This window comes from Giraffa tippelskirchi, chromosome 10 (assembly GCF_054371585.1).
Source record: "Giraffa tippelskirchi isolate mGirTip1 chromosome 10, T2T-mGirTip1v1.2.pri, whole genome shotgun sequence".
NCBI classification, from domain to species: Eukaryota; Metazoa; Chordata; class Mammalia; order Artiodactyla; family Giraffidae; genus Giraffa; species Giraffa tippelskirchi.
Genome location: NC_137284.1, coordinates 50,847,739 through 50,875,564, shown reverse-complemented (window position 1 = coordinate 50,875,564; position 27,826 = coordinate 50,847,739). Strand labels below are relative to the sequence as shown.

The 27,826-nt window shown below is 37.8% G+C and overlaps 1 long non-coding RNA gene across 2 annotated transcripts; it reads right to left on the bottom strand.

Annotated features, from left to right (window-relative positions):
• Positions 1–966: 966 nt before the first annotated feature.
• On the bottom strand, positions 967–19,476 carry LOC145522361 (uncharacterized). 2 transcript variants are annotated; one of them, XR_014066000.1, is made up of 4 exons: positions 19,270–19,476; positions 16,294–16,414; positions 11,292–11,484; positions 967–1,266 (listed from the first exon to the last, which is right to left on the bottom strand). It is a non-coding gene; the product is annotated as an uncharacterized LOC145522361 (long non-coding RNA). The 2 variants fall into 2 exon arrangements; XR_014066001.1 differs by lacking the exons at positions 967–1,266; positions 11,292–11,484 and adding exons at positions 13,857–14,442; positions 17,082–17,930.
• Between the last annotated feature and the right edge of the window lie 8,350 nt (positions 19,477–27,826).

The window sequence follows — 27,826 nt, the reverse complement described above, 5'->3', positions numbered from 1 at the left end:
GTGTGTGCGTGTTTGTGTGTGTTGTTTTTCAGATTATTTTCCCTTATAGGTTATTACAGGATATTCAAAATAGTTTCCTGTGCTGTACCATAGGATCTTGTTGATAATCTTTTTTATATATTAGTGCGTATCTGTTAACCCCATAATCCTAATTTATCCCTCCCCCGCCTTTCCCCTTTGGTAACCAGGAGTTTGTTTTCTATATCTGGGAGTCTATTTGTTTTATAAATAAATCTACTTGTATCATTTTTTTTTTTTTAGATTCCACACACAAGTGATACCATATGATATGTATCTTTCTGGGTTACTTCACTTAGTATGATAATCTCCAGGTCCATCCATGTTGCTGCAAATGGCACTATCTCCTTCCTTTTTATGGCTGAATAATATTCCATTGTATATATGTACTACATCCACTTTATTCACTCCTCTGTTTATAGACATTTAGGTTGTCTCCATGTCTAGGTTCTTGTAAACAGTACTGACCTTTAGCTTCTTAATGTTTCCTTTTTTAGAAACTGAAGAAATCAAATTAAATTTTTCATATCTTTTCTTATTCTGCTAACTATAAACTTTTTCACAATTTTTATATTTCCTCAAAGTCTTCTCAATAGCTTTGTCATTATCTAGATGTTTCCTTTCTTTCACAGCCATATTCTTTTTAGAAAGAGTTGAAGCATTTAAAAAATCTTCAATATCTATGGGATGTCTGTGGTATAAGTTAGATATAAACAGTTTCCTTGCATTACAATTACTATAAATGGTGGCTTCTTATGCCCCCTAATTTATGCATAGGCAATCCTGCTGCCTCCAAAAAAAAAAAAAACCTGTGACCAGAAAATTATTTTGATGATGATTAACATGTAGGCTCATGCAAAGAAGTAAGCAAGTTCAGAAGTAATTTGACCTGGTGCCCCATGGCAGAAGTCCTGTGGGAAGTTGGGAAAGGATCCACAGACATCAACATTGGTTCAAATAAATTTTATAATATACATGGGTTTACAACAGAGAAGGTCTCTTGTTTTTGTTTTTGTTGGTATAAAAATCATCAGTGAAATAAAAGCTCAACAATAACATCTTTGAAAGAAAATAACATAATTACTTGCTGTATCACTCCAAGTATTCTTTTCCAAAACTAAGTGATGCTGACATCTTTGGTTGCCAGTTCTTTATTTTGTAGAGAGGTAGTTCTTTTTTGTTTCAGAGCTTTATTTTTTTTTTCTCCCTCTCTTCTCTTCTCCTTTTCCTTTCTTTCCTTTGTAAAACCTGAAATATATTTTGGAATAATGTTATAGCATTTGGAATAACAGGTATGTCTATATGCCTAAAGATAGGATTTGTAGGTCTACATTTAAATGTGAACCCTTCAAATATGATAGTACAAAAAGAACAAATGAATAAAATACAGACAGACTTGAGGGATGTTATATAAACCCAGCATTTCATGCCAACTGTATATATAATCCATTATTATACCTGTTTTTCTCACTTGCTTGGTTATTTGTCAATCCTTTATTTGAAATTTATATTGACAATCATCGAAGAGTTTATACAAAGGAAATCTTGTTTCAGCAAATTAAAAAGTTTTATTTGAAGCCATAACAGACTTTTGTGAATATTCATGAATCTTTATTGAAGTAGGTAACCAAATTTGAACATAAAGATTGTGTGTTTGACAACCATTGTCTTTTGAACACACTGTAGTGTAGAAATCAATTTGAAATATAAAAAAAATATGCTGAAGTTATCTTCATATTTATGCAAAGGAAATGAGAAGGTAGACAAGGCTGTGAATGTCATATTTTTCTTAGAATTTCTGGCTACAAGCACCTAGTTGGATAATTAGCATCTCACTCTTTAAAAACTGTGATATATTTGCTTTATGACATTGTGTTAGTTTCTGCTGTAAAGCAAAGTTAACCAGCTATATGAATGCATATATGCTCTCCATCTTGAACCTTCCACCCAGCCCTGCATCCCACCCAAGTAAGTCACCACAGAGCACCAAGCTGAGCTCCCTGTGCTATATAGCAGTCTCCCACTAGCTATCTATTTTACACATGGTAGTGTATATATGTCAATCTGAATCTAATCCATCCCATCTTCTGCAAACAGATTCATCTGTAGCATTTTTCTAGATTTCACATATATGCCGTAATATATGATATTTTTCTCTTTCTGACTTACTTCACTCTGTATGACAGTGTTGATGTCCTTCCATATCACTACAAATGACCCAATTCCATTCCTGAAGATGTGGTACATATACACAATGGATTATTGCTCAATACCTCACTTATAACACATTACTTGAGAGACTGTTCCAATTGCAAGAAAATATCAACACTAATATGAGCAGATATACCGGTGGGCTTCCCAGGTGGTGCACTGGTAAAGAATCCACCTACCAATGCAGGAGACACAAGAGACACAGGTTCAATCCCTGGATCAGGAAGATTCCTTGGAGTAGGAAATAGCAACCCACTCCAGGATTCTTGCCTGGAAAATTCCATGGAGAGAGGAGCCTGGCTGGCTACACTCCAGCAAAGAGGGGTCACAAAGAGTTAGACACAACTGAATGACTAAACACACACACTTATTTGAGGAGTACATGTATCCTCTGTGTATTTCAATATGTCTTCACATCACTTGTGGTCATTAGAGGGCTTCCTTCTGTTCTGAGCCAATAGAAGCCTCAGACACTAGCCTGTTGAAACTCTGGGAAGACTTGATAACATGGCTTGACTAGAGAACCTGATTTCCATTCCATTTCACTTTACTTCTCAATGTTCATTCCCCTAGCCATACTTTTTCTTAGCCACTGAGATACTGGTAGTATATTCTGAGATTTATTTTAAAGTTCTACAAAGTATATTGACTATCATGTAAGGGAACACTGGAATCTTTCTGAGGTATCTTGTCTTTCCTTTCTCAATAGGCACACTCTGAGAGTAATAAAAGTTACACTGGTCTATATGTTCTGCACTTCCACCTTCAGTGGGTCCTCATATCATATCACACAATCACTCAGAGTAGATGACACAAGAGAATGCTCTTCATTCAAGGTAGACTTAAGCCTAGCTGAGTAGGAAAAGGTGATAAAGTTGCAGGGAAAACATCCTAGCAAAGCAGGTAGTCTACTATCATTTCCTAGGAAAGAAGTGGGCAGGAGGCTCTAATATCAGAAAACAAAATCTTGAATGTATTACAAATATGATAGAATTAAGAGAAATAAACAAAATATTATTTCTTACCATTAATATTTTAGACACTTAAAATGATAAAATAAAATACAAAGTATATGTTAACAAAACATTTATTTATGCATTTTAATGGTAAAATTAAATGTTTTTTTAGGAATTTTTTGTTGCCGTGCAACCTTTACAATAAAGTAGTTTTAGAACCATTTCACAGTCATTCTCCATTCTTCCTCTGAGCAGCAGACAAACACTAATCTCATTTCTGACACTGCAGATTTCTTCTGTTGAACATTTTCTGTAATTGGAATCATAAAATATGTAATATTTTGTTTGGCTTCATTCATCTAGATTTATGCTTTATTGGGTTCATCCAGGTTATAGCATGTAGCATTTGATTTCTTTGTATTGCTGAAAAATATTCTATTGTATGACCACATTTTCTTATCCATATAAAAGTTAGTGACATCTGGGTTGTTTCAAATTGTCAGTCATTAGATACAATGCTGCTGTTAATGTGCCAGCACAGTCTTTGTGTGAACGTATATTTTCATTTTTCAAAGTATGTACCTACAAGTAGAACCATTGGGATGTATGGTAAGTTATTTTTAAACTTTTAAGAAAATGGCTTTAAGACAAAATGGATTACAAAATGATTCTACCATCTTACATTGTTACCAACAAGGTATGAAGGTACTATTTTCTCCAAATCTTCATCTGTCTTTATGAATATGCTCATCCTAAGACATGTGACAAGGTAACTTGTTTTAATTTGCATTTCCCTAATTGAGCATCTTTTATTCCGTTTATTGGTTATGTATATAACTTACTTGGTGCAATGACAATTCAGACTTTGCCCATTTTTAAATTGCTTTTTTTTTATCATTGATTTGAAAATATTCATAGTGAAATGTAAATCTTTTAAAAATTGTATATCTCAAATTTAACAAATGTTCTTTTATATATTGAGCTTTGGGTTTCATTTGCAAGAATTATATTTGCTTGCTAGAATTGCTTAGAAACAAAATGATTTTCTTCTGTGTTTTCTTCTAAATTTTTTGTAGCTTTTGTAGACATTATGCTATCAACTTTAGTTTAGCTTAAATTTTAGTTTAAGTTAAAATTTAAGTTAGTTTTTGTGTACAGTATCATGGATAGGTCTAAATTAATGTTTCTTTTTTTAAGTTTCCTTTGTAATACCTCGTTGAACATAACATAACATAACATTGAGGAATGTGTTATTTAATTACTAAGATTGGGGTTTTCTGCATTTCTTGGGTTACTTTTTTTTCTCTATTTCTAATTTATTTATGTGTTCTAAATTAATTAGATTATAATTTGAATACATACTTTGTGTGATTTCAATATTTTATTAGATTTATTTGCATTTGTGCAAGATTTGCATTCAGAAAGTATATACACTCATGAAAAAAAGTCAAAGAAGATATATATAAATGGATAGATATACCATGTTCATGGATTGGAACACGCAATACGTAAGACGTTTTACCCAAAGTGACAGAATTACACAATAACAATCAAATTGCCAGTAGAATTGTTTACAAATACAATTAAATTAATTCTAGAATTTAAATTAAAAAGCAAATGAACTAGAACAGCTAAAAAAAACTTGACAAATAAAAACAATAAAGTTTAAGAAATTTTACTACGTTATTTTAAGCTATGCTACAGTGATAGCAACAAAGACAATTAGGCATTAGTAAAAACAGACACACAGACTAATAAAATGATAGTGAGTCCAGAAATAAGTCTATACAAATATGGCCAAATTGTTTTTGGCAAAGGTGCATGGTGATTCAATGGAGAAAGGATAGTATCTTCAATAAAGTGTGCTTCAGTTCAGTCGCTCAGTCGAGTCCGATGCTTTGCGACCCCGTGAATCACAGCACGCCAAGCCTCCTTGTCCATCACCAACTCCCAGAGTTTACCCAAACCCATGTCCATTGAGTCGGTGATGCCATCCAGCCATCTCATCCCCGGTCGTCCGCTTCTCCTCCTGCCCTCAATCCTTCCCAGAATCAGAATCTTTTCAAATGAGTCAACTCTTCACATGAAGTGGTCAAAGTATTGGAGTTTCAGCTTCAACATCAGTCCTTCCAATGAACACCCAGGGCACATCTCCTTTAGGATGGACTGGTTGGATCTTCTTGCAGTCCAAGGGACTTGCAAGAGTCTTCTCCAACACCACAGTCCAAAAGCATCAATTCTTTGGTGCTCAGCTTTCTTCACTGTCCAACTTTCACATCAATACATAAATACTGGAAAAACCATAGCCTTGACTAGACAGACCTTTCTTGACAAAGTAATGTCTCTACTTTTTAATATGTTGGCTAAGTTGGTCATAACTTTCCTTCCAAGGAGTAAGTCTTTTAATTTCATGGCTAAAATCACCATCTGCACTGATTTTGGAGCCCCAAAAAATAAAATCAGCCACTGTTTCCTCATCCATTTGCCATGAAGTGATGGGGCCAGATGCCATGATCTTAGTTTTCTGAATGTTGAGTTTAAGCCAACTTTTCACTCTCCTCTTCCACTTTCATCAAGAGGCTCTTTAGTTCTTCTTCACTTTCTGCCATAAGGGTGGTGTCATCTGCAAATATGAGGTTATTGATATTTCTCCCGGCAATCTTGATTCCAGCTTGTATTTCTTCCAGCCCAGCGTTTCTCTTGATGTACTCTGCGTATAAGTTAAATAAGCAGGGTGGCAATATACAGCCTTGATGGACTCCTTCCCCTATTTGGAACCAGTCTGTTGTTCCATGTCCAGTTCTAACTATTGCTTTCTGATCTGCATACAGGTTTCTCAAGAGGCAGGTCAGGTGGTCTGGTATTCCCATCTCTTTCAGAATTTTCCACAGTTTATTGTGATCCACACAGTCAAAGGCTTTGGCATAGTCAATAAAACAGAAATAGGTGTTTTTCTGGAACTCTCTTGCTTTTTCGATGATCCATCAGATGTTGGCAATTTGATCTCTGGTTCCTCTGTCTTTTGTAAAACCAGCTTGAACGTCTGGAAGTTCACGGTTCACGTATTGCTGAAGCCTGGCTTGGAGAATTTTGAGTATTACTTTACTAGCGTGCGAGATGAGTGCAATTGTGCAGTAGTTTGAGCATTCTTTGGCATTGACTTTCTTTGAGATTGGAATGAAAACTGACCTTTTCCAGTCCTGTGGCCACTGCTGAGTTTTCCAAATTTGCTGGCATATTGAGTGCAGCACTTTCACAGCATTATCTTTGAGGATTTGAAATAGCTCAACTGGAATTCCATCACCTCCATTAGCTTTGTTCGTAGTGATGCTTTCTAAGGCCCACTTGACTTCACATTCCAGGATGTCTGGCTCTAGGTGAGTGATCACACCATCGTGACTATCTGAGTCGGGAAGATCTTTTTTGTATAGTTCTTCTGTGTATTCTTGCCACCTCTTCTTAATATCTTTTGCTTCTGTTAGGTCCATAGCATTTCTGTCCTTTATCAAGCCCATTTTTGCATGAAATGTTCCCTTGATATCTCTAATTTTCTTGAAAAGATCTCTAATCTTTCCCATTCTGTTGTTTTCCTCTATTTCTTTGCATTGATCACTGAGGAAGTCCTTCTTATCTCTCCTTGCTATTCTTTGGAACTCTGCATTCAGATGGGAATATCTTTTCTTTTCTCCTTTGCTTTTCACTTCTCTTTTCACACCTATTTGTAAGGTCTCCTTAGACAGCCATTTTGCTTTTTTGCATTTCTTTTCCATGGGGATGGTCTTGATCCCTGTCTCCTATACAATGTCATGAACCTTCATCCATAGTTTATCAGGTACTGTGTCTATCAGATCTAGTCCCTTAAATCTATTTGTCACTTCCACTGTATAATCATAAGGGATTTGACTTAAGTCATACCTGAATGATCTACTGGTTTTCCCTACTTTCTTCAATTTAAGTCTGAATTTAGCAATAAGCAGTTCATGATCTGAGCCACAGTCCACTCCTGGTCTTGTTTTTGCTGACTGTATAGACCTTATCCATCTTTGGCTGCAAAGAATATAATCAAACTGACTGGGTATTCATGTGCAGAAAAATAAATCATAAAATAAATTTCATATTTTATATAAAAACTTACCCAGGTTTATTAATAGATTTAAATGTAAAACAAGAATACACAACATTTGAAAGAAAGTAGGGAGACACATTATGATCTGAATTTAGTCAAAGATTTTTCTACACGTGTACCTAAACTTCTATTTGTAAAAAAAATACTAGTAATAAAATAATGACAATGATGATGATGAATTGGAATTCATCCAAATCAAAAGCTTGGTCTGTGAAAGACACTGTTAATAATATAAATTAGCTGTTCATATAAATTATGGATAAAAAAACAGGTCCAACTATAAAGCAGAGAACTATATTCAATATCCTATGATAGAACATATGGCAAAGAATATTAAAAAATAATGTACAGATATGTATATGTATAACTGAATCATTTTGCTGTATAGCAGAAATTAACACAGCATTGTAAGTCAGCTATAGTTCAACAACAAAAATTTTAAAAACAGAAAAAATAGCCAATATACTGAATGAGAGAGAGTAATTTTCAATCACATATCTTCCAAAATACTTATATGCATAACATATAAAAATCCTAAAAAATAAATAGTAAGATGCTAACTGAAAATTAGAGCAAAGATTAGAACAGACACTTCACCAAAGGGATTTATGAATGATAAGTAATGAAAAGAAAAAAATGTGCTACATCATTACCCATTAGGAAAGTACAAAAAAAAAAAAAATGATGAGATTCCTCTGCACAGTTATTAAAAAGGCCAAAGTAAAATACAGTGATAATATCAGTGCTGGCAAAGAACTGATACATTGTTGGTGAAAGTTTAGATGCTATAGATTAATTTATACTTACCATATGAAAACATATTTATTTAGTATAATGAAAACATATATTCACACAAAACCTGTACATGGATGTCTATGTTTCTTCTTTCCATAAAAAATGAAGCAAGCCATATTCCCTTCATAGGGTTACTGGTTAAATAAATTGTGGCAAACCCATACAATAGAAGACTACACAGCAATTAAAGAGGAAAGAAACATGGATCTGCACCAACTTTGAACATTTTGAAAGTCATGTTGCTGGTTGGAATAAGCCTCTTTGAAAAGATGCCACTAAATACCATTCTTGAAAAACAAAGGTATAGTGATGCAGAACAGATAATTGTCATGCAGAATTTGGGAAACAGATAATGCAATTACAAAGACAGCACAGGAGATATTTTATAGTGAAATAACTAATCATGTATTCTGATGTGATGGTTTATACATGTGATAAAATTCATGGAGCTGTACACAAAAACAATTGGTTGACTTCATATTACTCTTTTAAATAAACTAGTAAATGTTCTTCATGTAGTCAGGGAAATGATAATCATTCTGCCTGGGCTGGTTTCAGCTTCCTAACGCTGAGTTTATGTCAGAAATCTCAGTTATAATTCCTTTAAATGTTGCCTCTCTGTCAATACCTCTTCTTAGTCTAGATTCCAATGCTATCATGTATTCCTCTAACTCTTTTACCAACAACATGTTAAGGTTGGAGGAAGATGTGATACTTTTGTTCCCTTTGGTACTTCTAACTAGTTCATCTTTACACAGATGATGTATGCTTTTGAGAGATCACAATAAGACTCATATTGGGAGTTTCTAAAACCACCCTCGGGTTTGATGATTTACTAGGAAGACTCAATAAACACAGCAGATAGTCATGCTCTCAGCTATGATTTATCACAAAGATACAAAGAAAATCAGCAAAAGCTGTGGCACATAGGAGAAAGTCTAGGAGAATCAGAAGGCACAAACATCCAAGTGTCACACAGGACGTGCATACATCCTCCAGCATTGGATTGTGACCACCTCTATGAAATGTTGTTAAGCAGGGAAGCTCATTAGAGACTCAATGCCCAAGGATTTTATTGGAATCTAATCATGTCTTACATACCAAATTCCTGAATCCCAGAAAGAACGTAGATGTTCATTATAAATAATACTGTTATGCAAACTATTTAGGCACAGTGAGTTCTCTTACCAATTCTGGAGTTGATGGGGACCCTCTTGAAACCCATATACCTAAACACTACTCTATCACAGTCTCTAACTAGCCAAGGATGATCCAACAACCCAGAATTTCTAAGGGTAACAGCCTCACATTTGCTAGAGCATTCTCTTTTTTTTTGTACAACTGCCCACTTCTAGAAAAACCCATTTTGTCTCTTGTATCCCTTGCATCTGCAAGATTACAAACATCACCTTTATTTGGAAAAATTTCTTGGGGAAAGCTTGAATACTAGCTCCATTCTTTTATCTTAATTCTTGCTTTGACTTAGAATGTAAGAGAATTGTGCATTTTCTGGCCAGATGAATATCTTATCATATTTTATATTTTATTCAGCATTTTAATTTGTTTTCTTTTAATTTGAAGGGTCAGCATGACTTATATGCTAGACTTAAGAACATAAAAATCTATATATCACCCATAGTTTTGTGTTTGTTTCTTTGTTTTTTGATTAGAGTATAGTTGCTTTACAATGTTGTATCACCCAAAGTATTATTTTCATGCTGGAAATTATTAGGAAATATCCTTGGGATCTATATTGAGCAAAAGTAGAAGTTGAACACAGGTGAAGTTGCAGAAAACACCTCAGCTGATCTTACAGGAGTTCTGGATCTGAACAACCCTCCTGATCCAGCATTGGACAAGCTGCCTAGGGAACATAACCTGGACTTGGTTAATGGACAGTTTTGCCATGTTCCTGAGTTGAGGGACCAAATTGAGGGCTGTAGGCTCTCACTCTCGGTAACTGGAAGAATTTCCACTGCCAGGAACCCAAGGAAGTAGGAAGAGGTTCTGAGCAGTACAATAAGGTATTATACTGTCTCATGAGAACCAAACAAATTCAAATTAAGCTTATTTTGAAATTATTGTAAATAATTTCCTATATTAATATTGAAAAGTTGCAATTAAATAGAAGAGAGATAAATTTGTTTTATACTTTACTTTCAACTTTTTAAATTGCAATTGAGATTAACCATGGTTTGAATCATCTTTATCAATGCTACTTTTTCATAGTCAGCAATTAAATCATTTAACTATAACTACAATATGCCTATGGGTTGATTAATTTTACAGTTTGCTCCAAAATTTGATACTAAAAATCATCAGTTATTTCATAAAAATTTATTGTGTTCTTAAGTACTCCACTATGGTTAATAGGAAATTGATTATACTCATGAAATAAATAGAATGTGAATGAACATAGCACAGAACATCTGAAGTTATTCACCATATGGTGAGTCAATTCTTCTGTGTTTCTTCTATTAAGATTGCTGTTAAACCTTCCCTTTTTGGCATATTGTAACAATGATGTTACTTAGCCTTCGCTGGGTGTAAAAGCAATCCTAAATTTGTTAGAAAATTAGCATATTGAAATAACACGACATAAAGCCAGCCAATAAAAACTGGCTTTATGATGGTCATCAAATAATCAACATTTTCAGCGACTATGTGCATTGTTCACTTTAAAAAACAAATACAAATATGAACCATTCAAATTTTGGTTCCTTGAGTGATAGGACACAAGTGCCTTGAGAAAGAAAACATCATTCTCTTTTCCTTGACTTGCATGTAAGTCTAGGCTTACAGAGACCTAGAATTTCTACTTTTATGAACTGCCTTCCAGCTAATTTTGAACGTGGTCACCTTTTATCACAGAGCACAGAAGTGGAAAGAAAAGCCTTCAGAGCAAAAAGCTGAATTGGCTTTCTTGACATTGGATAAAAGTTAGCTAATATTTATTTACCGAAGTCATTTAATTCTCTCCTAGGATTTGGAGACTTTCGTTATTTTGAGGATTGGAACATAAAAGAAAGTTCTGGATCATGAAATACCACTTATTCATTTGGATCAAATGCAGCAAATGAAAGATCCTGGAAGATGGGAGTGAAGGCCTGCAGGTTATCAATGATGAAGGAGAACACAGAATAGGGGGCGTCACAGATGCATTTTAATCACTTTAGGATTTTTACCTGGGAATAGTCTTGGAGCTGACAATTTTCATATCTGGATTCTAGGGATAAAACACTGGGAAACAACCTCTCTGAATGAAGTTAGGAGAGAGTACACTTAGCAGCAAAAACTCACTGTCCTCAAAGTAGTTTTCTCTTTCTTCTTACTCTACTTTTGGTTGTATTTCCTTAAGTTCAGCTGGTCATGACTTTCCTGTGGTCAGAAAATGAATGCACAAGTATCTGATAATTACATAACAAAGATACATATTCAATGAATCAATAGCAACAAACATGTCACCAAGTGAGGAGCAGCCAGAAGCTGTTAATTGTATTGTGTGTTTCTCAGAACTTCAGTTTCCTTTTTTAAAATGTTTTTAGATTTCTTTGAGTGTGGATAAATACCTGCTGTCTAATTCAAAATTAATATATGAATTAAAAATGCTTATGAGGGTGTATATTTTTAAGTTGTATAGTTAATAAATTCTAATGACCATAATTATTGGAAAGACTAGCCATTATTTTTTAAACATACAGTAACATTTACTAATTTCAAATGTGCAAAGCAGTGAGTTTTGAAAAATATATATAGCCATATATTATATAGAATATTTCTACCACTCAAACATCTAATTCATGCCCCACTGTTCTTAATCATCTCTCCTAACCTCTCACCTCTGGCAAGTACAGATATACTATGTGTCTAGAGTACTGCCTTTTCTAGAATTTCAAATAAATGGAGTCACACAATATGAGTGCTTTTGCCATCTTATGCTAGCCATTCTACCAGTCACAGGGTGGATGAAACTTTGGCTTAGTTTTAATTTGTATGTGTCCTTATCTTAACTGCACAAATCTATTGTACACCAGGCAGTCTGTGCTCACCATTGAGATTTTTATCTAGACATTTTATAACTTCATATGAAACATAAATAAGCAGGACTTAAGTTGTTCTTTTTGGGGTTGAAAGGTAATTGGATTCCTTACTAAATTATTTCACTAGGCCATTAAATATATATGTGTATGTGTGAATATGTGTGTATATGAGTGTGTGTGTGTATATATGTGTTCAAAATGCCTATCCTCCATATTGGGAGAATGATGTTACAGTTTATTTATTTGGGTTCTCAAAAATAGAGGTCACTTGTATCAGTGAAATGTTCCTCCTAAATCTTTGGTTTCTGATTCCTGGATAGACAATCTGCCGAGTGATGTGGCAGGTATTAGCCTCTTCACACTTTTAGCAGTTTACATCATGTTCAACTGTGCCATCAGGGGCTAAAAATTAACGTTCGTGGATTGGACTTCAAGTCCTACTAGGAGATTATTTACCTCAAATGTAACCTGTGTTTAATTGCATAAGCTTCTAGAAAGTCTGCTCCTTCCTTCCTGACTGCCTCCATCTCCTTCCCCCTCTCTTCCTTCCTCACTTCCTTTCCTCCATCCTTCCTTCTTTCCTCATTTCCTTTTGCCTTCCCTTTCTTCCTTCCTTGCTTCTTCTTTATTCTCTCCCTCCTCCCTCTTTCCTTCAGTTAAACACCATTCCTTTCTTCTTCAATGGATCAGTTTATTAGGAGGTCATGTATTGTGTGGTTACTTGACTTGGTTTGAAGCTTGCCCTGACTCCACATTCATTAGTTGAGTGAATGCTGGCATATTATGTACCATCATTATGCCCATGATTACCCTGAAGATAATGTAAGCTTTGGAATATTTTGGGGATTTCTAGGGAAGAATAATGCATGGTAAGCAATTAGAACAGTGGTTGGCACAGAGTAAATGAGTGAGTGAGTGAAGTTGCTCAGTCGTGTCCGACTCTTTGCGACCCCATGGACTGTAGCAGGCTCCTCCATCCATGGGATTTTACAAGCAAGAATACTGGAGTGGATTGCCATTTCCTTCTCCAGGAGATCTTCCCGACCCAGGGATTGAACCCAGGTCTCCCACACTGTAGGCAGACACTTTACTGTCTGAGCCACCAGGGAAGTCTGCAGAGTAAATACATTATTATTAATTTAAGAACTATGTGTGAAGTGCCAAATATGTGCTCTAGTTTTGAACAATTGTTGAGGTTTGTACATGAAAAGTAAAACCAATTCATAATTTGGTGGTCTGAAGAAATGTCCATAGTCTCCACTGTGCCTTTTACACAGAATCCAGGCTGTTGGATGCTTGGAGAGTTTTTCTCTCACATTGACTTTGGGCGTGGCCACATGACTTTTGGGACAAGAGCCAGTATAATGAAGAGACTTTAAAGGTGCTTGTACATTGGATATCGCTTTCTCTCTCTCCACTTTCAATAACTCTGCTACCAGCATATTGAGAAGATTTTGACTAGACTGTTGCACTTAGCAGCAAATGCTTCAGTTTCTTCCATCACCCCTGCTCACCCACTGCCCACTGTGAAATATATGAGAATCTACTATATAGCCCAGGGAACTCTACTCAATACTAAATGTCACGCAAGTGTATACTCCTCGGTTCTTGTCACGTCACAATAAAGATTTGGAGTGACGGACATTAGAGCCCTCAGCGGGTCATGGCTCTCGGGTCTTGGACAGACCATATTATACCTCTTAGACAAACCAGTGTTACTGCTCTATTTTATTTAGATAATACCAGAAAAATCCATCCTTGAAGCATGAGGGCCTGCCGACCGTCAACCCAAAAACACGAAGAGAAGAACGCCCCAGCGTGCGGGAGAGAAAAAGGGAGAGAGAGCGCTTTGGCTCCGCTTTATATATATATATATTTTCCCTCCTCCTGAGCATGCCCTATGTAAATTGGGCTTAGCCAGGAGTGCTGTTCTACCTGAAGTTCTCACTCCGGTCCTCGGACCTTCCTTTGACCTTCATTTGTTTCATTTTCATGGGCTTTTCCCTTTCTTGTCTTTAGCCACCGCCATTTTGGACTCCTGTTCCTATTTTAACTACCTAACATTCCCCCCTCAAGAGATGGGAGGCCCAATTCTTTGGGAATAGGGGCGTAGAGGTCTTTCTGGCTACTTCCTGCTGAACTGGGATGGCGAGTGGTATTGGGCCTCCCCCTCTTGCTAGTCTCAGGCCTCAGAGTCCTCATAGCGGTGTCCATCTAAGAGTGAGTGATATTTTCCATGGTCAGCTATAGTTTTATATCTTAGTTGAACTGGCACTGCATGTTGTAGCTTGTTGACCTGAGCAGAGACAAAACAGGTTAGACAATTGATATTACAGGGAACAATCATAAGCAGCATCAATATGGTATAACAAGAACTAGTAGGGGCATTAGCCAAGTCTCAATTCCCATCGCCAGGATGGCTCAAGTCTCTCCTTGTTCAGGGATCAGAAGATTTATCTCCTGTCTGTCAAACTGTGTTGGCTCTTTAGAGCTGTCCTGAGAAATCTTATCCCCAGAAACCAGATTTTGGGGATGTTCATTAGAATGGCACATATTTGTAGTTCTGAATAGGTATCTGAGATCTCTCAGGGCCTCACAGGTGTATTGAGTGTCCTCTTCTGTTTTTCTCCATGGCTTGACTCGTGAGTAGTGAATCCAGGAGTCATGTCCTGGTACCTTGACTGCTGTGGGGGTAGAAAGTATTACAGGATAGGGGCCCTTCCATGTGGGCTCAAGTTGAGCCTTTGGGGACCCATCTTTCCAGATTTTAATTAGGACTTGAGTCCCTGGAGCATATAGTGGTGACTCCTTAGAATCATTTGGGTCCTGGTTCATACCCCACAAGCATATGTCCTGTTGGAATTGTGCAATGGCCATGGTATAAGACTGGAGGGTCTGAACCTCTGGATCTAGGAAGAGGTCATTGACATAAACAAAAGGTCTCCCATATAGCATCTCATAAGGACAAAGACCAATCTGTTCCTTGGGGGCAATACAGGTGTAGAGGAGGGCTATTGGTAAAGCCTCCTTCCATCCCAGGGAGGTCTCCTGGGTTATCTTTTTTATTGCTGATTTTAAGAATTGGTTGGCTCTTTCTACTTTCCCTGAAGACTGAGGCCTCCAGGCACAATGGAGATAATAAGTAATGCCTAATGATTTAGAGACCCCTTGGGTGACCTTAAAAGAAAATAATGTCCCATTGTCACTTTGTAGTGACCAGGGCAGACCAAATCTTGGAATGATTTCGTGGAACAGTTTTTTTACCACCTCCTCAGACTTCTCAGTCTGGGTGGGAAAGCCTTCAATCCATCCTGTGAATGTATCTATCATGACTAATAGGTATTTATATCCTTGAGAAACTGGCATCTGGGCGAAGTCCATCTGCCAGTCCTCTCCTGGGTAGACCCCACGTTGTCGGGTGGGCTGGGCCAGCTGGGGTCTTAGAGCTCCTTGGGGGTTGTTTAATTGGCAAGTGGGACAAGAGGAGACCACTTGCCTTACAGTTGTTTGGAGGCCTGTTCCTCTGAAGGACCTTTCTAGTAATCTCTGGAGGGCCTTTTCTCCTAAATGAGTGGTGGCGTGTAAGGAGTTAACCAACTTCCATTGGAGGTTTCTAGGCAGAAAAAGGAGTCCCTCCTTTTGCAACCACCATGTATGATCTTCTTGAAAGCCCTCACTCTTAGCTTTAAGAGTCTCACCTTCAGTATATGTAGGAGTTTCTGGCAAACTAGTCTGTGGAACTAAGGTGGCGACCCCTCTTAGGTCATTGTTTTGTAATGCTGCTCTCTTAGCTGCCTGATCAGCTGTTTGGTTTCCTCATGCCACTTCCATGCTCCCTTTTTGGTATCCTTCACAATGGGAGACTGAAACCTCAGTGGGAAGATGGACTGTCTCTAAGAGTCTAAGAATTTGATCACCATATTTGATTGGGGAGGCTCGGGTGGTCAAGTGGCCCCTTTCTTTTCAAATAGAAGCACGTGCATGTAGCACCAGAAAGGCATACTTGGAGTCAGTGTAAATGGCTACTCTTTTACCTTTTCCCAGCTCTAAAGCTCGAGTCAGGGCTATGAGCTCAGCTAATTGGGCTGAAGTACGTGGTGGCAGAGGCTTAGCCTCTATGATATCAAAATTGGAGACTACTGCATACCTGGCTCTTCTCTTTTCATCTAAGGTGAAGCTGCTTCCATCAGTGTACCAGATTTTTTCAGGATTGGTCAGAGGATCTTCCAACAATCCCTCTCAGGGTTTTGTCCAGTGGTCCAAGGTTTCTAGACAAGAGTGAAAGGGGAGAGAGCCCTTGGGGGCAGGCAGGAGGGTGGCTGGATTAAGAACCTCACAAGGGGATATAGTGAAGCCTGGATTTTTCATCAGCATTACTTGATATCTGAGGATTCTTTGATTACACATCCATAAATGGCCTCTCCCATTTAGGAGTTGTCTTACTTGGTGGCTGGTAAAAAGACTTAGTTTACCCCCAAAGGATAGTTTTAAAGCATCTTCTATCATGATTGCAATAGCTGCAAAATTTTAAGGCAGGGGGCCAGCCTCGGGCGGTTGGATCAAGCCTCTTGGATGAGTAAGCTACAGGCTGGGGCTCAGATCCCAACCTTTGAGTTAACACTCCCAAGGCTATTCCCTCTCTTTCATGAACCTAAAGTTGGAATGCTTTTCTGGGTCTGGCAACCTCTAGGCAGGTGCCTGAGTTAAGGCTTGTTTTAGTGTAGCTTCTGCCTTCTTTTGAAGAGTTCCCCACAAGAAACTGGTGGGAAAATATTTGTCCATCCCAGCAACAAAGAAATGCTTGAGTGACTCTTTTAGTAGTTGCTTTTCCTGTAGCACCCAAAATGGTACAGGTTTGGGAGAAGAAGGCTCCGGAGTAGGAGATCAGGACAGAACAGGTAGCCCCCATGTCAACCAAGAAGTTTTCGGACCTACCTGCCACATCCAGTTGTACCCTTGGCTCCAGCCCCGTGATGGTTATCTGTGACAGGCGGGCTGGCTGGAGCGGGCTGCTTCAGTCCTCTTGAACCATCTTGAGGGAAGGCTTGGCACTTGACCTTGAGGCTCTTGGGTCCCGAGGCCAGAGTGCCGCCCAATGTCCCAGTTGACAGCATTTGTGGAAAGCCGTACTAGGAGATTTGTCATGGTTTGGACACTCTTTGTCCCAATGCCCCGCCTGTCTACATATTAGGCATTTGCCTCGTGCCTTGTCCTTCAAGGACTCAGGGTTTGCCATAGGGCTTCCCTGGAGGGTGGCCAGCATCTGGGCATGCCTTGTCTCTTTCCTTTTCTCCCTCTCCTGGGCCTTGGCCTCCTTCTCCTGTTCTCTGTTAGAAAAGGTATTAGTGGCTGTCTGGATCATCTCATCTAGAGAGGCAGCAGGGTCTTCCTGCTGTAGCTGTTGTAACTTAATTCTGATATCTGATGCATATTGGGACAGGAATTTGTCCTTTAAAATCACCTGTCCCTCGTAAGAGTCTAAGTCCAGATTGGTAAACTTTTGGAGAGCCTCTTTTAGCCTTTCTAGAAAGGCAACGAATGGGGTTCTCATTGGGCTCCTGAGTTATTGCTGAGACTGGGCACAGTCCCACAAGTAATAGACTTCCTTCAATTTTTTTGGGTGGACTTCCTTAGGGGTGTCTTTCTGAAGCTTATCCTACACAGTAGTGTTGCAACCTGAGAGCCAGGCGTCCCTGGGTCAGGTTGCAGATCCCCAGGCAGGGTGAGGCGTGACATCCTCCTAGGAGATCGAATCCCCATGCAGGTCGAGGTGTGACGGCCTCCCTAGAATTGAGTCCCTGGTCAGGTCGAGGCGTGACAACCTCCTGGAACCCCTGGGACTAGCGGATCCCCGAGCAAGTTGAGGTGTGACAACCTTTCAAGGACTAGATCCCTAGGCAGGTTAAGGCGTGATGACCTCCTGGGACCCCCGGACTGGAGTTGGGCATCCCCAAGATCTCCAGCATGACCAGTACTAGGTAGGATTAAGGGGTTTGGGCCCAAACGGTCTACAGGGCTAACTCCCAATGTGGCAAACATTATCCCTGGAAACCCAATTGCCTTTGAAGGGATGCCAACTGATGGACTTCTGGCAGGCATTGTGTACCTGTTGCCCGCCCTGGCGGGTTCACTGAGAGATGCTGATGTTGCACATGTTGTAGGAAACATGGAAGATGAAAGCCTGAATATCTAGAGGGATTGGATATTACACAGTATTTCCCTCCCAAGGGCCAGCTATTTTTGGTGGCCCCTCCAGAAGATTGTAGAGGTGCCCAGATGGGGCTGAGGAAAGGAGCATGAAACAGGAGAGAAGGAGGCGGAGCACAGGCTTTGAAAGAATGACATAGCACAGGGGCATAACGTAAACTGCTTAAAATCAATCGGATCCAAGATGACAAGTCAAATTTAAGTAAACCTTAAACCCCAAACTGTAAGCCAAAAGACACACCCAGACGTGGCAGGACAGCTCTAAGGTACTGTTAAAAGAGGGAGGAGTTGGTGATTCCCCAATGGTTGAGATGATCCGCCAACCATTGGGATGATTCATTAACATATGAATTCACCCGGCTGGCAAAGCCTAGCCAGGCCGAATTCCATGGCTGGAGCTCTTGCCTTCGGCAATGGCCTACACCCTCAAGTGTGGGCTTCTCTCTGAATCCTAACAAATCCCACCTCTTACTTATCACTTTGTCTCTCACTGAATTTTTGCAATGAGACATCAGAGCCTGAGCTTTATGGGGTTTGGCCAGGCTTGAGTCCCAGGAGAGAGCTGAAGGACAGGAGGAAAAAGCGGTGGGAAAAACATGCCAAGGGATCCCCTTCATAGCCTGCCGAGAATCTGTTAATTACCTGATCTGAGCTCACAGTTTTCATTGGCCTGATCCTTGGCACAAGGAAGAGTAAGGACAGAAGAAGTCCTGCCAGCTTGGGTAACAGCTACTGGGGCCCAGCAGAGAGTGCCTTTGGGACATACTGAGGAGTAACCTCTCCAGAGTCCCTCAATTGCACCCACTGTCTCCCATTTGTTCACGGGGGGTTTGAGGAAACAAGAAACGAGAGGTTGTAAAGGAATTAAGATTTTGTTAGGCATGTCCCTCCAGCCATAGGAGGGAGGACCTCTTACCTTAACCGGAGATCTGTAATCTGAGACTGAGCCGCATGAGATTTCTGCTGTCCCGGTTTCCAGCACGATGGGCCTCTTGCACTGGGTTTTCTTCAGGTTCCGCTTCTACCAAGGGAGCTTTCGCTGAGTTGGGTGCCTACTGTGCCTGGCCTCCTCCTTGCAGGGGCCGCGCTGCCGAGGCTGTTTCAGTCAGGTTTTATCCGAGTCACGGCACCATAAATGTCACGCAAGTGTATGCTCCTCGGTTCTTGTCACGTCACAACAAAGATTTGGAGTGACGGACATTAGAGCCCTCAGCGGGTCACAGCTCTCGGGTCTTGGACAGATCATGTTATAGCTCTTAGACAATCCAGTGTTACATATCTATTTTATTTAGATAATACCAGGAAAATCCATCCTTGAAGCATGAGGGCCTGCCGACCGTCAACCCAAAAACACGAAGAGAAGAACGCCCCAGCGTGCGGGAGAGAAAAAGGGAGAGAGAGCGATTTGGCTCCGCTTTTTATATGTATTTTTTTCCCTCCCCCTGAGCCTGCCCTATGTAAATTGGGCTTAGCCAGGAATGCTGTTCTACCTGAAGTTCTCACTCCAGTCCTCGGACCTTCCTTTGACCTTCCTTTGTTTCATTTTCACGGGCTTTTCCCTTTCTTGTCTTTAGCCACCACCATTTTGGACTCCTGTTTCCTATTCTAACTGCCTAACAACTTTGTAATGGCCTGTATGGGAAAAAATCTAAAAAAAAAAAGAGTTGACATATCTATATGTAAAACTGATTCACTTTGCTGTATAACATAAGCTAACATAACATTGTAAATCTGTTATACTTCAATACAGATTAATTTTTTTTAAGTTAAAAAAAAAAAAGCCAGCAACAATTGGCTAATTTCTGACCTGTGAGTGATCCTGGCCAAAACACACATAGCACAGATGACCCATCCTATATAAGCTAAGCCCCAATTGCTGACTCATAGAGTTGGGAGCTTCTGCACTTTGAGGTGATTGGTTACGTAGCAAATGACCACTGACCTTCTTGAGCTATTTGTTTGATTTTTGTTTTATTTTTCTGTGAATTTATGCTTGAGCAAAGTCTATCGGGGCAAGGACTCTTCCTCATACTTGTGATAGCATCCTGAGGCCCTCTCAACATGAGAAAACCTAATCCAAACTTCCCACCTGCCATCTCTTTCGGAAGCACTCCTCAGAATGGTGGCAGGGTGATCTCATCTCAGGCTAAACGTCCTTTCATGGCAACTCTAGGACAATATTTCCCAGTTGTTTCCTTTGGCACGTGAATGAAGATGCCTTGGGTTATGCAGATTGCAGCATGCTTGCTAACATAACCATCATGCTTGGGATGGTCCCTGCTTTATCACCAAAATGTCAAATTAATCCAAATACCTAAAATCAAGTTTTTTTTTTTTAACTACACTCCTTCATAATTATCATGCTTAACTTCTCAAAATTAGCATTAAAGAAATTTCATTCAATATTTTTCCTTACCTTCTCTGTCTTGTTTTCTTCACTTGTTTCTTATTTTTTTAAGGAGTATGATCTTATATGTGGCAGAGAACAAATGGTAGATTAAACAAATCTCTGACTCTGTGTTATATAATGCAGTATATCTCCTAACTATATAACAATGTGGAACCTAAAAAGAACAAAGGAAACACCTAAAGATGAAATAAGGGAGAAAGTACATGATCTTCGGTAAGAAATGTACTAAGAAATTTCATATAAGTATTTAATTTGCTCCTTGCAATGTCCCAATACTATAGCCATGTTAATGCTATTTTTGAGAAGCACAACAATTGCACTGTATAAAGACTTTTATCACTGTTCATGATCTGTTGATGGAAAGTAGTGGGACCAAATGTTAATGTCCTTGACTTCTCTTTGTCACAGAAAGCTCATTAAAAAGAGTCTCATTGGGGTGCAAGTTAAGAAAAAATACACATTACGTCCTATTGACTGAACAATGTCCGTTCAAAATTCATATGTTGCTACCCTTATCCCCTGTGCAGCTGTATCTGGAGACAGTCTTTAGCAAGTATTTAAGGTTAAAAGAGGTCACAAGTGCGGGAACCCATATTCACATCCGATTGAACAGCTACCCCCACACGCACCCTCGCCCTTCTCTCTCATTCTCTCTCCTTGCCAGGTGAAGACACTGTGAGAAAGTGGTCATCTACATGCTAGGGAAAGAGCTCTCCTCAGACACCAAATCCTGTGGACTTTGATCTTGAACTTCAAGCCTCCAGAACTGTGAGAAAATTAATTTCCACTATTTAAGTCACCCAATTTATGGTATTTTGTCATAGCAGCCTGAGAAGACTAATACATACGATTAATAGGTAGGTCTATGTCTTTTTCATGCTAATCTAGGAGGCTTAGGGAAAAGGATTTCCCCTCTATTTATTTTCTTTTCCTCAAATTTCTCTTCACATGACATTGTGAGTTTTTCTTAGAGCCAGTGTTACAAATATTGTGGCATTTCCCTGATGACAAGTACTAATAAAAGAGAGAGAGAAGAAGTCCTGATTTTTTCTTCTGGCAAATTTTTCCACAATTTAGCTACTCCACATTTAAGAATTTATTCTAAGGAATTAACCAAAGATATATGTAAGTGTGTACAGATAGTAATTTGCACTGAAATGTAATTTACACTACTCAAAATTGTACAACTTAACATTAAGTGATATGAGAATGGGTCAGTAATGAAGATACAACAATAAATGGAATATCATATAGCATGAAAATAGTATTGAGTGAGGAAATCCATTAACAAGAGTCAATGCCCATAGTGTATTGTCACACTAGAAATAGTGTATGCCATAGTATGTAACAAGCATGCATACATGCATGTCAATCTACAAATGTACATGTGTATTGTGCTTCTATATAAGTATATATTTTTAATGTCTGTATATTTATCATATATCTACCTTTTGGAGATGAGATTGCTAATTGATTTTTACTTGTACTCATCTATTTTTAAGGTGTCTTGCTATAAAATAATATTTTGATAGCTAGAAGGAAAATATTTAAGAAATAAACACAAAATTTTTTCCTTAATAGTACTAAATAATAATTTTTATAACATGTTTCTATTATATATAAGCAAAAATGAATAAAGTAGATACAATCTAGTATTGACAGGGATAAGCTGAAGTATTCAAACACTGTTGTCAGTATAAACTGTCTTGTGTTTTCCAGAGAGCAGTTTTACAAGAAGCATCAATATCAATCCAAATGTGTGTATCTATTGTTTCTTGTAATAACAAGCAACAAATTTATAAGGAAACACATGGTCAAAGGGGGAAAAAAACCTGTTCAAAGATTTTTATAACAAATGACTATGAAAACAGTGAGTAATTAGAAACAGCTAAATTCCCCCACATTGGACAACTAAAAATGAAATAAACATTGTGTTTCAAAATTCCTCTAGATGGACAACATTTAAATTGAATGTGCCAGGTAACAGTAGGGTCATGTGTAATGTTTACATGCATTAAGATAAAGCCAAGGAGAAGATGGAAAATATAAATAGTTGTAGCTTTGGGCTTATTTTCAGTATTTATATGCATTTCCCAAACGTTCCCTAAAAACTATCTTCTAAAAGTAATTATAAGTACATCAACAATATCATACTACATGAGAAAGTGATGATTATCTTTAAACATTCAGGATTAAAGAGTAAAGACATTGTAGTCTACATGCATCGATGGGAAAGTTTTTTTTTAATCTGTGATTTTGGAATAAAAACAATTAATCAGTGTTGCCACAATCTTTCTTTGCTTGTTTTTTATAAAATTGGAGACAGTGAATGAAAACATGAAGCTAAGAATAATGAGAACCTGGGTGGCAGTGTCTGTGTCCTTCTGAATTGTGGCACCAGCAACCCACAAATCACAGTCCGAAACATTCAGGACCTTGGATGTTTGCTTTTGTTTATGAACTGAGTAGGGTGCTTATTTTCTGCTTTTCATGATGGCCACAACCAATCTTTTTGCACTGTATTTATGGTGCTTTTTTTTCTTTCTTTTTTACTAAGGTTGCTTTATACTTGGCAGTATCTAAATGTTGTGTCTGGAATTTAAATTGGAGAAACTGTACTTTAGTTTTATCTAACTAAAAGAGGCCAAGATCACTGCTGGATGGAAGGTGATTTTCCTTTGAAGAGTAAGAAGGGAGGTTACCGAGTGGATGTTGTTATGACTTGGTGCCTTTCACAGCTCATCTCAGCACATCCTCACATCCCAGTGGGCTGGGAGCTATAAAGCCAGTTTGCAGCTGAGAACACATTAAGGAATGGAGCGGGCTTAAGTTTTGGTTGGTCGGCCAATTGCATTGAAAAGCATGCACAGAAGACAATAGCGCCTAGTTGTTCTTTGATCAAATACAGTGTTGCACAGAGGTCTCAGGTCAAGAACTTTAAAGTCATTGGTGTCGTGCATGGTAACACCCTCTGTATGGAGTTCTGCCTAAAGGTGTATATTACACTTGCATTATTGAAGCACCTTTTGAAGTAATGATCAGATTTTTAAACTGCAATCGAAAATAGTGCATGCATGCACAGTCGCTTCAGTCGTGTCTAACTCTTTGCGACCCCCTGGACTGTAGCGCACCAGGCTCCTCTGTCCATGGGATTCTCCAGGCAAGAATACTGGAGTGGGTTGCCATGCCCTCCTTCAGGGGATCTTCCTGACACAGGGATTGAACCCATGTCTCCCTCATCTCATTGCAAGCAGGTTCCTAACCCACTGAGCTAACTAGGAAGCCTAAAATAGTAGTAAATGAAAGATTTTGGGCTTCACTGGTGACTCAGTCAGCAAAGAATCAAATATTTCACCCATAAGAAAGAAAACCATAGCTCTTTAAACAAGCATTTATCTAGGAGTACTAAATAAATACATTGGCAATAAAATGTATATTATATTTATTTTTCCCTAAAATAAGAATATATAATTTTAGTAGTTCTTATAGATTCTTCCAAAAATCTATAATTTATTTAAATTGAAAAACTCATTATTGACAAATGCTTGTGTATACTTTTATAGAGAGTAAACATTTATTCAGCCCACACTTTCTTCTCATGTGATTTAAAACCCTACACGGAGTTCAACTTCATACCAAGACTGAGAAAAAGGAACTGAATCTGACCTCCCACATGCAAAAAAGAAAAAACTAAAATGTTTAAGTGAATTAAAAAAAATTCAAATCATACAACACAAGTTCTCTGAATATAAAGGAATTATACTGGAAATTGATAAACAGAAATATATAAGAAATTATCCAAATAGTTGAAATAAATATAAAACAATTACAAATAATCCATGAATAAAACAATAAAAGGGAAATTAAAAGCTATGTTAACTGAATATTAATGAAAACACAACATACTAAATATTTCAATATGCAGCTACAAGGTATACAAATTAGAAAAAGAGGATAGTTTCAAGTTTAAAGACCACCATTTCTACCTTAAGAAAGTAAAAAATATTAACACCACATAGAGGATCAGAAGGCAAAGCTAATCTATTAGTGACAGAAATCAATTAAGGAGACAAATATAATAGACAAAGGCAATAAAACTAAAATTTGGTTATCCATTTTAAATATAGCAATGTGTATATGACCTTCCCAATGTCCCTGAATAACCAGCCTATTGTAAGGTACAGGGAATTCTGCTCAATGTTATGTACCAGCCTGGCTGGGAGGAGGGTTTGGGGGAGAATGTATACATGCATATGCATGGCTGAGTCCCTTTGTTGTTCATCTACATTCCAATACAAAATGTTTTTAGTGTTAAAAAAGAAAGAAAGAAAAAAGGCACCCCCACTATTCCATTAAAAAAGTAATCCAAAAAAACTAAAATTTGGATTTTTGAGAAGATAAAGCAAGTTGTTAAAACTCTATCAAATTGACCAGGAAACCAAAAAAGAAAGCACAATTTACTCCGTGTTAGAAATGTTGCTGTTGTTTAGTCACTAAATCGTGCCTGACTCTTTACAACACCATGCACTGCAGCCTGCCAGTCTCCTCTGTCCATGGGCTTTCTGAGGCAAGAACACTAGAGTGGGTTGCCATTTTCTTCAGAAAACCAAGAAAGAAAACACAATTTACACCATGTTAGAAATGACAGAGTTGATATCACCAGAAGATCTATACCTAGTAAAAGGAAAATAACAAAATATTTTGAATATTTTATGCCAATAAATTTGACATGTTAGATGAAATGAGCAAAATCTTTGAAAGTCATGAACTACCAACACTCACTGTAAAAGATAGTTCTATATTTTCAATTAATGTTTAGTAAAATCACTCATATAAAAACAAACAAACAAACAAAAACAAAACTCCAAGCATGTGCATTTTCACTGGTGATTCTACCAAACATTTCAGAAATGGATATTGGGGGGAAAATTTCCCAGCAGTATGAAGCTGACACATTCTGTTATCAAGACAAGATAATGTACTACAAAATACACATGAAATAAAATCAAGCCTAAAGAACATAAATGTATATTCAAAAATATCTTAAGAAAGTTTTTGCAAATGAATCCAATAATGTATTAAATATACATTATGGCAAAGTGTGGTTTATTCCAGGACTATATTGTTAGTTAACATCATAAAATAAATTAATGTAATTGGCTGTATTGAAAGATTAAAAAGAGCATCTTCTTTCAAAATTTAACGAAATGTTACATTAATCTATCAAAAAAGGGTGCTATTAGCATATATAGAGAAACTAATGGAACAGAAAAAATTCCCCAAATAAATGCACATATATATGTAAAAATGATTTTCGACAAAGGCACAAAAGTAGCTCAATGGAGAAATGATAAGCTTTTCAATAAATGGTACAGAGGCTCTAGCGGTATTTCCAAGAGGCTTCAGGAAATGTTTGGGATGGTGAATGTGTTCATTATTTTGAATTTGGTGATGATTTCATGGATGTACACTCATACCAAAATGTATGAACTCACACACTTTAAATAGGTGCAATTCATTTTATGTCCATCATACTTCAATAAATACATCCTTCTAAAATCTTTTTTTTGTTTTTAATATTATAATAACTTAGCCAAAACACTTTTATTCAAATTATTAATAGCAGTTATTTATAATTTCGATTTCAAATAGAGTCACATGAGCTCTTATTCAAAGAGCCTCTATGTATGAAACAGCATACAGGAAAAAGCATGAAAACTATTCACTAAATTTACCAAGACAGTTAACGTATTCTCAGATGCTCATAGAAGAAGGTGGAAATATTCAAATCATGCCATGTGTGTTCCAGTCAAGAAGACACATCTGACTACCTAAGCTAAGTAAAATCATTTGTTGGCTCTGCATGGCGACTCATGAATTACTAGAATACTAACTAAGGTAAAATATAGAGAATAAGTGTCTTGGAAATTGAAAGATCACTAACATTTCTTTGTGAGGAAAAGGTATTGATAGCTTTTAAAAAGACAGAACAGAAATGAAATTTGTGTAGCTCAAACATAAAAAGTAAATTATAATTTTACTTCTTCTAAAAATAAATGCGTTTTGAGAGTGTAATCCTTTTAAAAATATGCATCTCCTAAGATGTCTATTTAATGAATACATTGTAGATCAGAAACTAAGAAACACACAGGAAAGGACATATGAGGAATCACATTTTATATTTTTATATCTGCTAGGCTGTGATCCATAGTTGAAATTTGAGATGAATATACTCTTATTCTAAACATGTGGTTTGTCTCATACATTAGCTAGGATAGGAGTTTTCCCCATCCATGAGATAAGCAGTAGATCTCTAAAAGACACCATGAACATTGTATATGAGGATACATTTTGAAATCTTTTACAATCTTGAAATCATAAAAGCTTGGAAATAAATTTTTGGTCCACTAGTTATTAGTCAAAAAGGAGAGGTTTCTTGAAAATCTCTCTGAGTCAGAGTTTTCTTATTTTAATTTGAGAAATCTATTTTGTTTCAGAAGAAAAAGATCAATGTTTATGAGAACAGTACACTAAATTATGATGGAGACTCTTCATAAAATGACTCTCCCAGTGTCCACATTTGTGTAGATACTTCTTGCCTCTGAGACCGCCCTGTCTCTGTTCCAGCTCTCACATGATGGATGCATGCATAGCATTCCTAGCTGCAGAAAGGGTACAACTGACCACAGATGGGCCACTTTTGATACCTCACCCTTGGTGCAGGGATTAGGCCATCAGATGAGCATGTGAGTTGATGAAGATTAATTGGACCATCTCGTCAGGTTTCTGTAACTGCTGCTGCTGCTGCTGCTCCTAAGTCACTTCAGTGGTGTCCGACTCTGTGTGACCCCATAGAAGGCAGCCCACCAGGCTCCGCCGTCCCTGGGACTCTCCAGACAAGAATACTGGAGTGGGTTGCCATTGCCTTCTCCATTCTATAACTGAAACAGATAGAAAAAACTGCTTTCTCTCTCCCTCTTGTTCAAGTAATGTTAAGCCTGACTCTGCTAGGGACCTTATCCTTCAAGACATTAGCCTAATTTGGTCTGTAGTAAGAGAGAAT